Genomic DNA, 13,400 nt, shown 5'->3' on the forward strand with positions numbered 1-13,400 from the left:
AATTAATTTCAGGAATTGCAAAATATTCACAAAATGATTCTGATTATAAATAACCCGCGTAGCTCACCCAAAAAGAGTGACATTTGACATTTCGGAGACCACTCGCTACACTAGCACCTCTAGTGGCAAATTTATACGCGATAGTCCTCATTAATAAGCCCTCATTCGGTGACAATGCAATCATTTATAGCTGTTTGTTTAACGCCCTGACGTTCGCGATCGTATTCACCATCTGTTTCTACCTTAGTATATTATACCGTGTGACAGAAAGAAGTGGTGAAAACGATGGCAATTTCAAGTGTGGTCCAATAAGGCCTGTGTTATTGATATTTTGGTGGTCCCGCCAGCATTCCCTGCAGAATGAACCTCTTTAACGATAATGGCATCGACTTGACACTTGGTACGGGTATGTAGTTTGGATGACAATGCTAGTACCTAAGCAAAAAGTAATTACATTTTGCCAAAAAAAAAGCTTGTTTTAATAATTAAATTTTTAGCAAAAATTTATTTAAAGGTCGACTGAAAAAGATTATCAAGTTAATTAAGGGCGTACTCAGATATTCATGCCATGGGATGTACCAGGAACACAGCACCGAGCAGGAGGTAAGGGCTAACGAGTTTGAAGTAAACTGGTTCAGCCCACGTCCACATTACCGATTCGGCGTAATGAAAATAGAAAGCCTTGTAGTCTAGGAAGCGCGATCAATTTGAGCGAGAAAGAAATGAAGATGGCTAGGGTTATCACTCTTTGAGTGGATGTAATTTTTCTTTTGTACAATATCCAATCACTACAGCCTTGCTTTAGGCATATTGGGTAATGCAAAGAAATGTGTCTAGTGTAATTAACCGCGGATCAATGATCACCAATATTTTACCGTGTCTTTAGCGGAAAAGCAAAAATGTGGAATTCCGCAAAACGTCATCATGCCTGAATCAATCATTAACCGCGAATCATTAATTAATATCTGTTACAGGCTGGCTGTCAGATTATTAATTATAATCAAGTATTACCTTGTCACCAATAGAGTGGCTTCATAACAATTCAATTCCCGCCAAGTATAGCCTAAATTTTCATCACTCGCCCTTATTTTTGGCTCTTTCTGCACTCACTGCTTCAAGATAGAATCTTTATTTGCTCCGACAACAAAATTATATTGTTACTTTAATGGCATAAACTAAATAAATACTGCAAAGCCTCTCAAACTAAAAGACCGCCGCAAAACAGAATTACCGTCATATTTAATCTCTTAACCCAGGCAGCCCTATTCGGATGAGAGCGGCCATCAAATTAGCCTGTCTCCCGTGGCGAAAAAATCTATTTACAGCCGGCACCATACCACATTTAAGATCAGCGTGGCAACTTAGAACTCATTTGCAAACCAAAACGATCGTCGGCGTTAGCTGTCAGTGCGTTGTAATATGTTGGCTCGCAGGTTTGCACGATGTGATTGGGATGTCAAAGTGACTCTTTTCAGAGCATATTGTCAGACCTTTTACACGTGTAGCCTGTGGTCCAGACACACGCAGAAGACGATTAACGCATTGCGCATCCAATACAATAACGGATTTAGGATGTTGATGGGACTACCGCGTTATTGCAGTGCATCAGGTATGTTTGCAGAGAGGCTTTGCAGCGATACTGCGCAAGAGAGTAGCCTCCCTGATGCGCCGTGTGCGCGGCGGCCCCAACAGCCTCCTAGCCGTGGTGACGGATAACCCAGCTAGTTCAATGGCTAAGCACTGGAATTCCATTCATATGGCTTCCAGGGGCGGTATTTATAAGCTCATGAATTAGAATTGAATAATATTAGAAAAATGAATTTTAATTTTGACTTTAATTTTGATTGTAATTTTGATGTATTTTATTTTGATTTTGATTATTAATTTTGATGATAATTTTATTTCTTTGTGTTACTAACCCTTTTAAATGAGATTACATGTTACTAACAATCTATGGACCCTGGTCTGCAATAAACGTTTATTATTATTATTATTATTATTATTATTAGAAAAATATTGAATACTAGCTGTGATGTGACCCGCGACTCCGTCTGCGCAGAATTCGTTTATCGCGGGAACTATGCAATTTTCCGGGATAAAACTATCCCATGTCCTTTCGCGGGACTTAAACTATCTGTATACCGAATTGCATCTAAATCGGTTCGGTTTAGACCTGAAGAGGTAAAAAACAAACAAATAGACTTACAAACTTTCGCATTTATAATATTAGTGGGATCTTAGCTCATTCCTATATGTTCAAACCATATATAATAAGGCAACGAATTTCAAACGGCAAAGTAAGACCAGTCAAACTACGCCTCGCCGTGTGTAAAGTTGTAGTTATATAGTTGCACCCACACATGTGCAACCAAACTTCGCCAAGGTAACTAGTTGAGCCACGGACACGAGGCGAGGCGTCGTTTTACACGGGTTCTCACTTCGTTATTCACAGAATTCTGTCTTTACTTGTTCTGAGAAATGGTAATTTTAGGCGCTAAGCATTAAAGAGAATCCATGAATATGAAGCAAAGAATCAACATTATATCTTAATCTCACAGAGCTTTGGTTTTTACTGTTATGCTGTGAAATTTATTAAATTAAAAAAGCTGCGTTACTGCGGGTTATCGCGTACTGTGCGGCCATTGACGGGATTATAGAGTAGGCCATAAACTGTGCCTGTGATATGTAATATGCGATACCGTGGGATGTGAATAACGTACGGTTGTGTACGGCCCTATTTGACGTAGGTACGTTGTATTGTAAATGATGACCTTGAACATTTCTAGAGTAAATGAACTATAAAACGATTAGGTACTTCTTTGCCTATGGCGTGTATTGAGTAGGCAGCAGGGTAGGCATCGCTAGTGCTGGTGGCGCTCTGCTGCTGCGCAATCTATCAATGGCCTACCCTGGAATCGACCATTACCTTTCCTCACCCGTGACCTACTCTATGGTCGTGGGTGATCAAAGTATTAAAGTTCATTGATATGGACCTCCGCAAAGTAACGTGGGTACGTATCTGAATATCGAAAATCGAAATATCGACGGTTAAAATATCGAACCTAACCTAACCTACGCTACTTTCGATATTTTGACCTTCGACTTTTTAACGTTAGATATATTCATTTTCGATACTCAGATACGTCCCCCCCCCCGTCTAAGTCAATATTATTATTCCTAGAGTACTATAGGACTAGGATAGGAGGATAGTGTTTTTACGGGAGGTACGTTTAGCTCATCTTTGTACTACGGTTTTCCTACCATTTTTCTTGGAGGTGAATTATACAACACATGTACGCTCATATTAAAAATACATTTCTGCATTTATGCCGAATAAAAACCGCCTCACAAACATGCACACTAATTTATTGTCATAAGTATTATTCGGAATATTATTTGCAATAAAGCCAAAACGTTAAGTTCATTTAACAATGTTATTAGGCGTGATTAAGTTCTAAGGATCTTATAATTACTGCGAATAATATCATTGAAATATAATGAATGCTTACAAACCAGAAACAAATGAGACACAATTTTCTTTTTAAATAAGGTGTTGGCCTATCTAAATCATTCACTTGTTGGACTACTTCAAAAGCCCTACAATTTGGAAATTCTATTTAAAAACAATTGATATCCAACCTCTCCGCTACCGAAACCTTTGACAAAACGATACAACATACCAACCCACCAATATATTTCACTAAGGTCGGAACACGGTAATACGTCGGTGACAATAACCGTACCTCGCTCTCTATTGTTATTCTAATTTCGAATTGCGACATAATTTTGCTTGTCTGCTTATTTCATGGCATTTTACTTGGATTGCGACTTACTTTTTTTATATTTTCCCTAATTATTCAGCAGTATACACTTTAGCGGAAGGCGAGCATTGAACACTTTTTTTTTCATTGATCAATCGATCAAATAATGACGAAGACAAAATAAAATGCATCAAAGTTCGAAAGTGTAGGCCCGTGACGCTACGTCAAAGTTAAAATGTTTCAAAGCGTGACATCACACAAAACTTTAACGAGAAATCTATCTTTTTTTGTTGGAAAAAAGATAAAATAAATGTTATTTTGTCCAATTTTTTATGAAAATTTCATTTTTTTATGGACTACTTAATAATAATGTATACTTTTGAATATTTTTAATGTTACAGCAGAACTTTTTTCAAGTCAGCGTCGATTCGTATTGTTAGCTACCGATAAACATGATACAACATTTCAACTCCACCCTTCGTTCACAGTCAACATACCGCTACGTCGTAAGGAAGTCTCAACTACACGAAGCAGGGTTAGGTTTTTAAATTATAACGTTTTTCCGACTCCGATAGCTTTAAATAAGTATAATTGAGAGATCAAACGTATATGCTATCTTTTAAACTATCTAACGACTTCTAGGATCTTACTGTCCGCCTTTATTAAAAAAACAGCTGAGAACTCTTTTTTGTACTGCCAATAAATTACACAGCACGAAATTAAAAAAGTTAAAGTCAAATAGAATTCTTGGCAGAATATATTGGGCAATAAGCTTACCGTAACGGCGCTAGCTAATTTGGCTCAGACCCGCCGGATTACCTGAAAAATACAAATAGCCATTATTAGATATAAAGAAAAGTTCAGAGTTAACAAAATTACTTACCCAGATATTTTTTAATTCATTGTCTGCTGGAATTATTTTCATAATCCTACTAATCCTAATACTCCTATACTTTTTGGTCAATCGTTCTGATTTTCATGCATTTAACACCATGTGCAGCTTTTTACTTAATTTCGGGGTGTACCGCTAGCACTAGTATTGTTTCTCAGGCACATCGTGATATAATAAATAATAATAAATTCATTTATTTCGGGCAACTTGTTTGCTTGATATGCCTGGCCAACTTTTAGGCATACCATGAACCGGCGCCTTATCATGATATGCCTAGGCATTTCGTGATCTGGCGGATTTTACGATCGGCCGCCGACATATGGATCATCAGGACTCGCAAAAACTGATTCCACGAATTGTAATACCGCAAAAGTAAACAAAATTTGAATTTGGAACGTCAGATAAGACGAAAACCGGCAGTTGCGTATCTCCGCGGTGATTGGTAAAGTTACGAACTCTGACTCTATACAATTTAAACTTCCCCGTAAGAAAACAGATTCTGATTTAATTTGTCTTGGGGTTATGAGTGAGGTGGATTTGAATAAATTTTATCAACTTCTACCGTCAGGTATGTGTCGGACTAAGTACGACTTAAGGTCGACAAACCACAAGCCATACAAAATGTGGGAAGATCCAGCGATTGCGAGAGTTAGGAGGCGATGGGAGCCCAATGGAAATGAGGGCAATTTTGGTACCTATCATAGTCGCGTTTTCGGCAGGGAACGAGTGACCAATTTTCGCACCAGATGCGGACAGCATTGGCTTTAACGTAGCCTTTTGCAGAATTCATATCATCTCCCTGATCTGTGGTCATACCAGTAAGTGTAGTGTAGTGTAATGTGGTCTATGGATGGTTGAGTGGTGTGTCGACTCTTTCTTTTACTGTGATGTTTATAACTTATTATTGTGCACGTGTCTTTTGTCTGGTTTTGCGTTCTGTTTGTTTTCATTATTGTTATTATTTTATTTAATAAATTATATTACTTTCAATTTGTTTCTTTTCAGATTTACTTTTCTTTTTTTTTCTTTTTTTTTTTGAATTTATGTCGCCTTCCGTGAAGTCGCCAAGCGGTCTCAGCGGAAGACCAGCGTTGGCCTCTACGGCCAACACTATGCTGAGCTGAGACCGTTTCGCGATTTCGCAAATACTGTCATTAATATTTATTTTATACTTGTTTTATTTTGTGTACTTATAATATGTAATTTGCGAATTAGCGAATAAACGTTTCTATTTCTATTTTTTTCTATTTTAAATTGACGCGCTGACTGAGGTTATGATGCATACAGAAACAAAATGAAATTATTAGAAATTAACAATTTAGACGCGTATGCAAGGGAGTGGCCTGACATTGCGCTCGACCGGGAGATGTGGAGATCAAGAGGAGAGGCCTTTGTCCAGTTGGGACACTATTGTAGGCTAGTAAAAAAAAAACGACTGCTTTCGATGTCCTCTCTATCGACCTTACGCTCACTTTCTTTAAATCCCTTCGCAAGATGTAGTTGGCAAACGGGCCGTACTTTGCCCATAACTGCTCTATACATTCTACCTAAACATCACCTTCTACGACGTTTGCCGAGGTGTCTAAACTAACCAACAAATGACATTTCCCCTAATCCGACAAGACAACCAAACCAAAGTTAAACTGTTTATTTAAACTCCCAAGGCGTTACCCTCAGTTTATTCAACCCTGCAGTTTAAGTAGCAAATGGACAGCCTAATGCTTGCGGCCTATGTCAATATGTAAAGAGCAAGAACCAAGTGCTTGCCAGCCAGTGATGTGGCTAAATCATACCCACTTGATATAAGCGCGAATGTGGATTCACAAGAACTGGCACGAATGGATTGAACGAAAGTAATGTCACATAGACATTTTGATAGGAAATGACAGATGCATGATATTTTCATATACGTGTGAAGTATATTCAAATACTTAGGTAATACATAGATATTTTCATTCACTCATTCAATCCATTCGTGACAGCTCTTGTGGATCGACCTTTACTAGACATATTCACAAATTTTGGAACTTTTTTGGCATCATAAGACGAGAACATCAAGATTTAATATTTATTTCGCTTGTTGATAACTGAATGTAGACGTGCATCTGCTGCAATGCCGACATCATGCTGAGTTGGGATCATTTCGTGACAATTTGTCTCTACTTATTTCCGTTTATCTCTTTTTAAAAAAACCTGAAATGACACAAATAAATGTTTTTCTTTTCTTTCTTTTCTCTTTCCATCTTTCTTTCACTCATATTCATTCTGGATGTAAATTATCCTAGGTCCAAACCAACGTCTCAAACTGTCTTTACACCAAATTTCATCTAAGTAATACGTCAAGTGTAAAGGTCAGCAATAGTTATTTGTGTCACAAGGGAGCAAAATGGTGTATTTACGGCGAGGGCGTACATTGAATCAAGAATGTAGCGAAGGATTCAGCAATAGAATCCTGAGCATAGCGAGGGATACTAAAGTAGAATCCTGAGCGTAGCGAGGGATACTAAAGTAGAATCCTGAGCGAAGCCTGAGAGAAGTGTTAACGCCCAAGATGAAAATAATTTAAGAAACTTGAAAAGTAAATCTTAATATTATTAAAAAATAACCAGCATAGAAAATGACGTGGCTTTCCAATTATCATTTTAAAAAATTGCATTTTCAATGAAACACTTAGAAAAGCCTTGAACAGAAAAGTTGCACTTTGCTCTAACGAAAATTTTCACGCCACGCTTTTGCTGTATATGTACGGATATTTTAACTATGAAAGTAATTCTGGCAGTCTGTGACTATTCAATAAAACGAATTCATTGTAGACAAAGTTGCGGGTAAGAAATATAATTTATTGAATCAGGCGTTACTTTGCGAAGGTCCATATCAATGAACTGAAGCAATTACTTTGCTCACCCACGACCTTATGATAGCTACGCTTATGCAAGAAATGTGGGTTGGTATTAGATGGTAGGACTTGCCCATGAAGGGTTCCGTAGCAGCAAGTAAATGACGTTTTAAAACAAAACAACTTACTAGATCTCGTTCAAACCAATTTTCGGTGGAAGTTTGTACGGTAAGTATTGTATGTCATATATTTTTTTTAATTTTATCATTCTCTTATTTTAGAAGTTACGGGGGGACACATATTTTACCACTTTGTAGGTGTCTCTCGCGCAAACTATTCAGTTTAGATAAAAAATATGTTAGAAACCTCAATATCATTTTTGAATACCTACCCCACACGTATGGATTTGATGAATACAAATTTTTGAGTTTCAGTTCTAAGTATGGGGAACCCCCAAAATTTATGTTTTTTTTTCTATTTTTGTGTGAAAATCTTAATGCGGTTCACAGAATACATCTACTTACCAAGTTTCAACAGTATAGTTAGGTAGGTATAGTTTCGGAAAAAAGTGGCTGTGACATACGGACGGACAGACAGACAGACAGACTTGACGAATCCTTATGGGTTCCGTTTTTTGCCATTTGGCTACGGAACCCTAAAAAACTAAAACACTTACCTTAACGTTCAGGGTAAAGATGCGAATGCAAATGTAAACGTCGTCACATCACCGGTGTGTACTCTTCAAACAAAGGCGGGACTTGGTGGGCGGTACGTATGAACCTAATTTCAAAGTTTGTTTGTTCGAAAGTGCGTCAAAATATATGTTGACCATAATCTTCGATAAGTCGAGTTTAATCCGTTCACCCTTAAGTTAGAGACGATACATGTTAAGTGTAGCTTATGCTTATTGTGGTAGGTAAAATTTAAATTTAAATGTATCGCCTGCGAAATCAACTTCCTTGTACGTACTACACCTACATACTACATACTACGTACTACATGGTAGTTACCATTACCATGAGGGCTATCGCGTATGAATTCGCCGCTAGAGGCGCTAGTGTAGCGTGAGGTCTGCGAAATGTCAAATCTCATAGTTTTTGGGCGAGCTACGCGGGTTTATTTAAAATTAGAATAATTTTGTGAATATTTTGCATTACCTGAAATTAATTGAAAGTAATTGTACACACACACCCTTTTCTATTTATTTTTTATCAGTATGTTAAGTATATTGAGGCATTGGTAGTATCTAATTAGGAAGGTTTAATTCTGTTTTGTATTGTTTCTTCTGAACTACCTCTGTACCCATTAAGAACACTGTAATTCGTTTTTTGTTTGGAATACCAACTCGTCAGGGCGCCGAAGATACAGGCACTGCCTAGTTTGGGGCCCGCTGACACTGTATTTTATGTTACACTGTTTCTGAATCAATAAAAACTTTTCTTTCTTTCTTTCTTTCTTTAATTATGCGTTACGGGGCAATGAATGTCTGTGTTTTGAGACAGTTTTGTCTTTCGGAAACTTTTGTCCTCCCTTTTTTTCCGAACAAAACGGGACTACGCAATACTGTGGTTGCTCAATATTTTTTTGGTACGGTTTTAAGGTGTATTAAATATGATTTTAATCTAAACTTTGTTTTCACGCCCGTAATAACAGACTTTGAAAGTAAACAAGTAAACAGTGGCGCCATCTAGAAAGACAAAAAACGATAGCCCTCATTAAAACAATATACAAAATATCGTTCAAAAACATTTACACACTGAGACCTCATTTAAACTAACATGTAAGTATGTTATAAATAGCGTAACATAAATATAAAACTATGGTGGCAAAACGGTGTGACACTTTTGCGTCACCATCTTTAACGTAGAGTCTCTACTTCATAATATTTATTATAGTAATACACTCAGTTTAAACTCCAATTTACTTGTCAACAAATATTTAAATTCAGTAAACGGCAAACGAAATTTACTCCGTAAGCTATTTGTCGCATGTCACCGCGATCGATTGTTAATTCGATTATTTTGCACGGTTGGCAACACAAGTCAACACCTAAATCCTGTTAAATTAAGGATCGTGAATGTAAATCAGCGTCACAGATTGTACATAATTGAGTACGTTAGTAGTTTTAGCATTAGGTAATCTAGTGGAGGTGGCGCGAAAGAGTTATTTATAATTATAACCATACTAATCTAGCATTTAGCCGCTTCTCCGCACGCGTAAACCAGGGGAGCTACTACGAAACTCGCAAATCGAAGTTCGTATCGCACCGTCCCTTTCACTCGCGTATTAAATGGCATAAGCGCCAGCGGGACGGCAACATACGAAGTTCGAGTTTTGCACTTCGTGGTACCTATAGGGCCAGCTGGGCTACTACGAAACTCGGAAGTTCGTGTCGTACCGTCCCTCTCGCTCTCATATTAAACAGTATAAGTGTCAGAGACCGCACGACACGAACTTCGAGTTTCGTAGTAATAGCCCTGCAGGTCTGTGGACGAAGATTTCGACAAAAATACTTTCGTATGTAAACCGGTGTGTTGCCAGTGATGACCTATGTCTCTAAGACGTGGTCCTTGACTGATGACTTCTCGGAGCGACTCAGAGTCGAGCAATGAGCGATTGATAGTTTCTTTGCGCGATAGAATCCGGAATATAGAAATTCGCCGAACAACCAAAGCCACCGATATAGCTCGAAGAATAATGCAAGTTAAAATTGCAATAACATTTTTCTCGCTAGCGCTCTGTGCGTTCTTTCAAAAATTCAAAACATTTGCTTTGATACAATACAAAATACTGAATCAAACCCACTTAAAAGGTAGGTAGGTAAAGGTTTTAAGTATTGTTAAAACTTTAGCTAGAAATTTTTACTTTTTGATTCATTTTAGCTTCTTACAGCAGTGTAAGAATACCTCTTACGACAACTTAAAATACCTTACTAGTAAATTAATTTAATAGTTAGTCACACACAAACAGCGGCGTCTTTAGCCCATGTAGCGCCCGTGTGCAATTATTACTTTACCGCCATCTAGGAAGAGCGCGGTCAAATTGGAATAGGTACAAAGTGTGACAAGGTGCCGCGGCCGGCGCCCCTAACACCGCTGCGCCCGTGTGCAACGCACACCCTACACTATAGGTAAAGACGCCTCTGCGACACAAATAAACGGCTTCTACGTAATTGCAATCACAAAATTTAATTTCATTTTCAATTTCATTTCATTAATTGCGTAGGTACTGAGTTTTTCTGTTGCGAGTTACTTTTAAATATGCAATACCTACTGACAAGGGCACTGTACCTCTTTCACTTTATGCTTCCAACCGCGCTGAAGCTCAGCAAGAAACTCTTACATTTTCTTGCGCGCAGTAAATACGTATTATAATTAACTACTGTCGGCGACAGCATTAACGACGTAAACTACTCTTGGGAAATTCGGTTTTCTCGGAATTTACCTATAAAGTATTTTAATGCGTCTAATTATACATTTTGTACACTTTAGTGAAGTTGACTATGAGTACCGTACAGTAGAAGAAACTAAATTGCGTACGTATCACGACGAGACCATTTGACTGAAAAGGAGAATGGGCAAATTTGTATGTGTCCGCGGCCGATCGTTAAATCCGCCAGATCACGAAATTCCTAGGCATATCGTGAAATGGCGCCATTTCATGAATTGGCTAAGGGACATCCGCCATATCGTTCAAAACCAACTGTGCAAAAATATTTAAAAAAAACACGATTTAATTTCGTGAAACGCAATTAATGATTAAGAATATGAATCTATTCCATTATATTAAGGATTCATTCATTTTATTATGCATAGTCCAATTTGTTTTATAATAGTTTATTTTTAAACTGTTGGCTAAATATACAAGCATTTAAAGCGTCACTTCATAAACATTTTGCTATTGTTATTTGAATTTTGAACAGATGGCCTGTCCATTAGTCGAGCGTACGCTTTTAAAAAGTAATATGTATTCTAATTTTGAACAATTTTGTTTTTTTTTTCCTCGCATTCAAAGTGAAAAGTAGAGTGTTTAACGCGAAACTAAACAATCATAATGCTACTCGAACTATAGCTACCCTCGCTCTGCTCGGGTGGCTAAACATCTCGTGTCATCATGGCTTGTTTTAGTCCCTTGTTGAACAATCGTCTATTAATATTTAATAAAAGTTACAAGTGCTAGAATTCTACATAAAATAATTGTCACTTTTTGTATGAGAAACTGAACAATTATTAAGCGTACTTGTAACTTTTATTTAAAAGGGGCCAGGACTTTTTATGTGGTAGAGCCTTACTGTAACCACTTGCTGGCTGCAGTACGAATGGGCCGGCTCGACCGGGTTAGTACCACCACTCCCACAGAATATTGGCGTGAAATAGTAGTTTTACTACTGTGTTTCGTTCGCTGAGTGGGCGATCCGGAGGCCCAACTCCCCTCCTTGCCCCCTCTCCTCCCTCCCCCCTTGAGCACCTCTTTTAGGCCGGGAACGCACCCGCAGTCCTAATAATGCTGTAGGTGTTTATGGGCGGCGGTGATTATTTACCATCAGGTTGACATTTGAAAAAAAAGGACTAGCTTGAAAACTAATATCATACGTAAAAATAAATTGATAAATACGAGTATGTGTCCGCCGATAGGCTAATTAGCCCATTTTCCTTTCGCATTGACATTTCATACATCGGTGAAAGAAGTTATCGTGAAAAGCACTAACTTATCACTTAATTTTTTTTAGCGTTATAAAGAAGTTAAGCGATTTTGACGTGTCTGTCTTTTTATTGAAAATCACTTTTGAAAAATAAGTCACAGCAAATAGAAACAATTAACAAGGACATACGAGTATGATCATTTACATGCTTCTTGCGGTACCATAAGTAATAGTTACTGTTTTTTTAAAAAGGTTTTCAATAAAAAGATTCGTCAAGATTATTTACCCTTTCTCCAATGCTAATAAAACGAAGTATAATTCATTACACATCTATGATCCTGTAGAATAGTGTGTCAAATCTAAAGTCAACTCCAGTGTTTTAAACTGTGTGTTGTTTAATCATTCAGATAGATTACTATTTTTACCGGCCTGCAAGGAGAGGTCATGTTATTTACATAGTTAACACTAAGAGACTCGCGCAGCCACGCCCACTGTGTAACCAGTAGGGCTACTCCGAAACTCGAAACTCGAAGTTCGTGTCGTGCGGTCCCTCTCGCTCTCGTATTAAATAGTATAAGTGTCAGAGGGACCGCACGACACGAACTTCGAGTTTCGAGTTTCGGAGTAGCCCTGGAGGAATCAAGAAGTTAAAAGGGATAGAACGAAAAGGCCAAATCAAATCCAATTACTTCCCCTTGATTGGTTCACGCCTTGTTCACGCCTCAGAGAAGAATTTCAATTTTAAACACGACACCGCACCGCAACACAACACCGCCGTCGTAATCTCGCCGCGACCAAAATTATTCAAATGAAAAACGCCTCAAGTCAAGCCGGCATTTATGTGATCAAATGTTTGTTAATTAATGCAAGATTAAGGAAGGTTGCAGGTTAGGCGTTTTATGGGTGTAAGTACACTTCAGTTTGATTTTGTTAGTTATGATATGAAAAGTAAAGAGTTCCCATATGTAACTGTCGATGGGAAGTTATATCTTCGTCTAAGACCAAGGTAGCTAATCAGGGTGTCAACAGCCACAAACAAAAAAGTTTCTATATATTTTTTTATAATTGTTATTTTATGTAAAACTAAAACTCAATCAAACCAATCAAAATAAATCAATAAAAGTAAAATGTATAATTATGTAGCATTGCATGAAAATAAAAGGTGCCTAGGAAGCGACCAATTGTTTCCACAGTTGCTATTTCATTACTAGTGTGTAACTTATAAGCCTATTACTAGAGTGTATGGAAGAGTGACATTGTGTACGCCAA

General features: G+C 37.7%; 1 protein-coding gene across 9 annotated transcripts in view; it reads right to left on the bottom strand.

Moving 5' to 3' along the window:
• Cngl (Cyclic nucleotide-gated ion channel-like) overlaps nt 1–13,400 on the bottom strand; it is a 489,773-nt gene that overhangs the window by 379,185 nt on the left and 97,188 nt on the right. The window contains exon 2 of one of the 9 annotated variants that reach the window (XM_074092441.1): nt 4,539–4,580. The exons of the other annotated variants lie outside the window; for them this stretch is intronic. The gene's annotated coding sequence lies outside the window, so the exon portion shown is untranslated. The remainder of the gene's footprint in view (nt 1–4,538; nt 4,581–13,400) is intronic. 9 annotated transcript variants of the gene reach the window in all.

This window comes from Choristoneura fumiferana, chromosome 9, assembly GCF_025370935.1.
Source record: "Choristoneura fumiferana chromosome 9, NRCan_CFum_1, whole genome shotgun sequence".
Taxonomy (NCBI): domain Eukaryota; kingdom Metazoa; phylum Arthropoda; class Insecta; order Lepidoptera; family Tortricidae; genus Choristoneura; species Choristoneura fumiferana.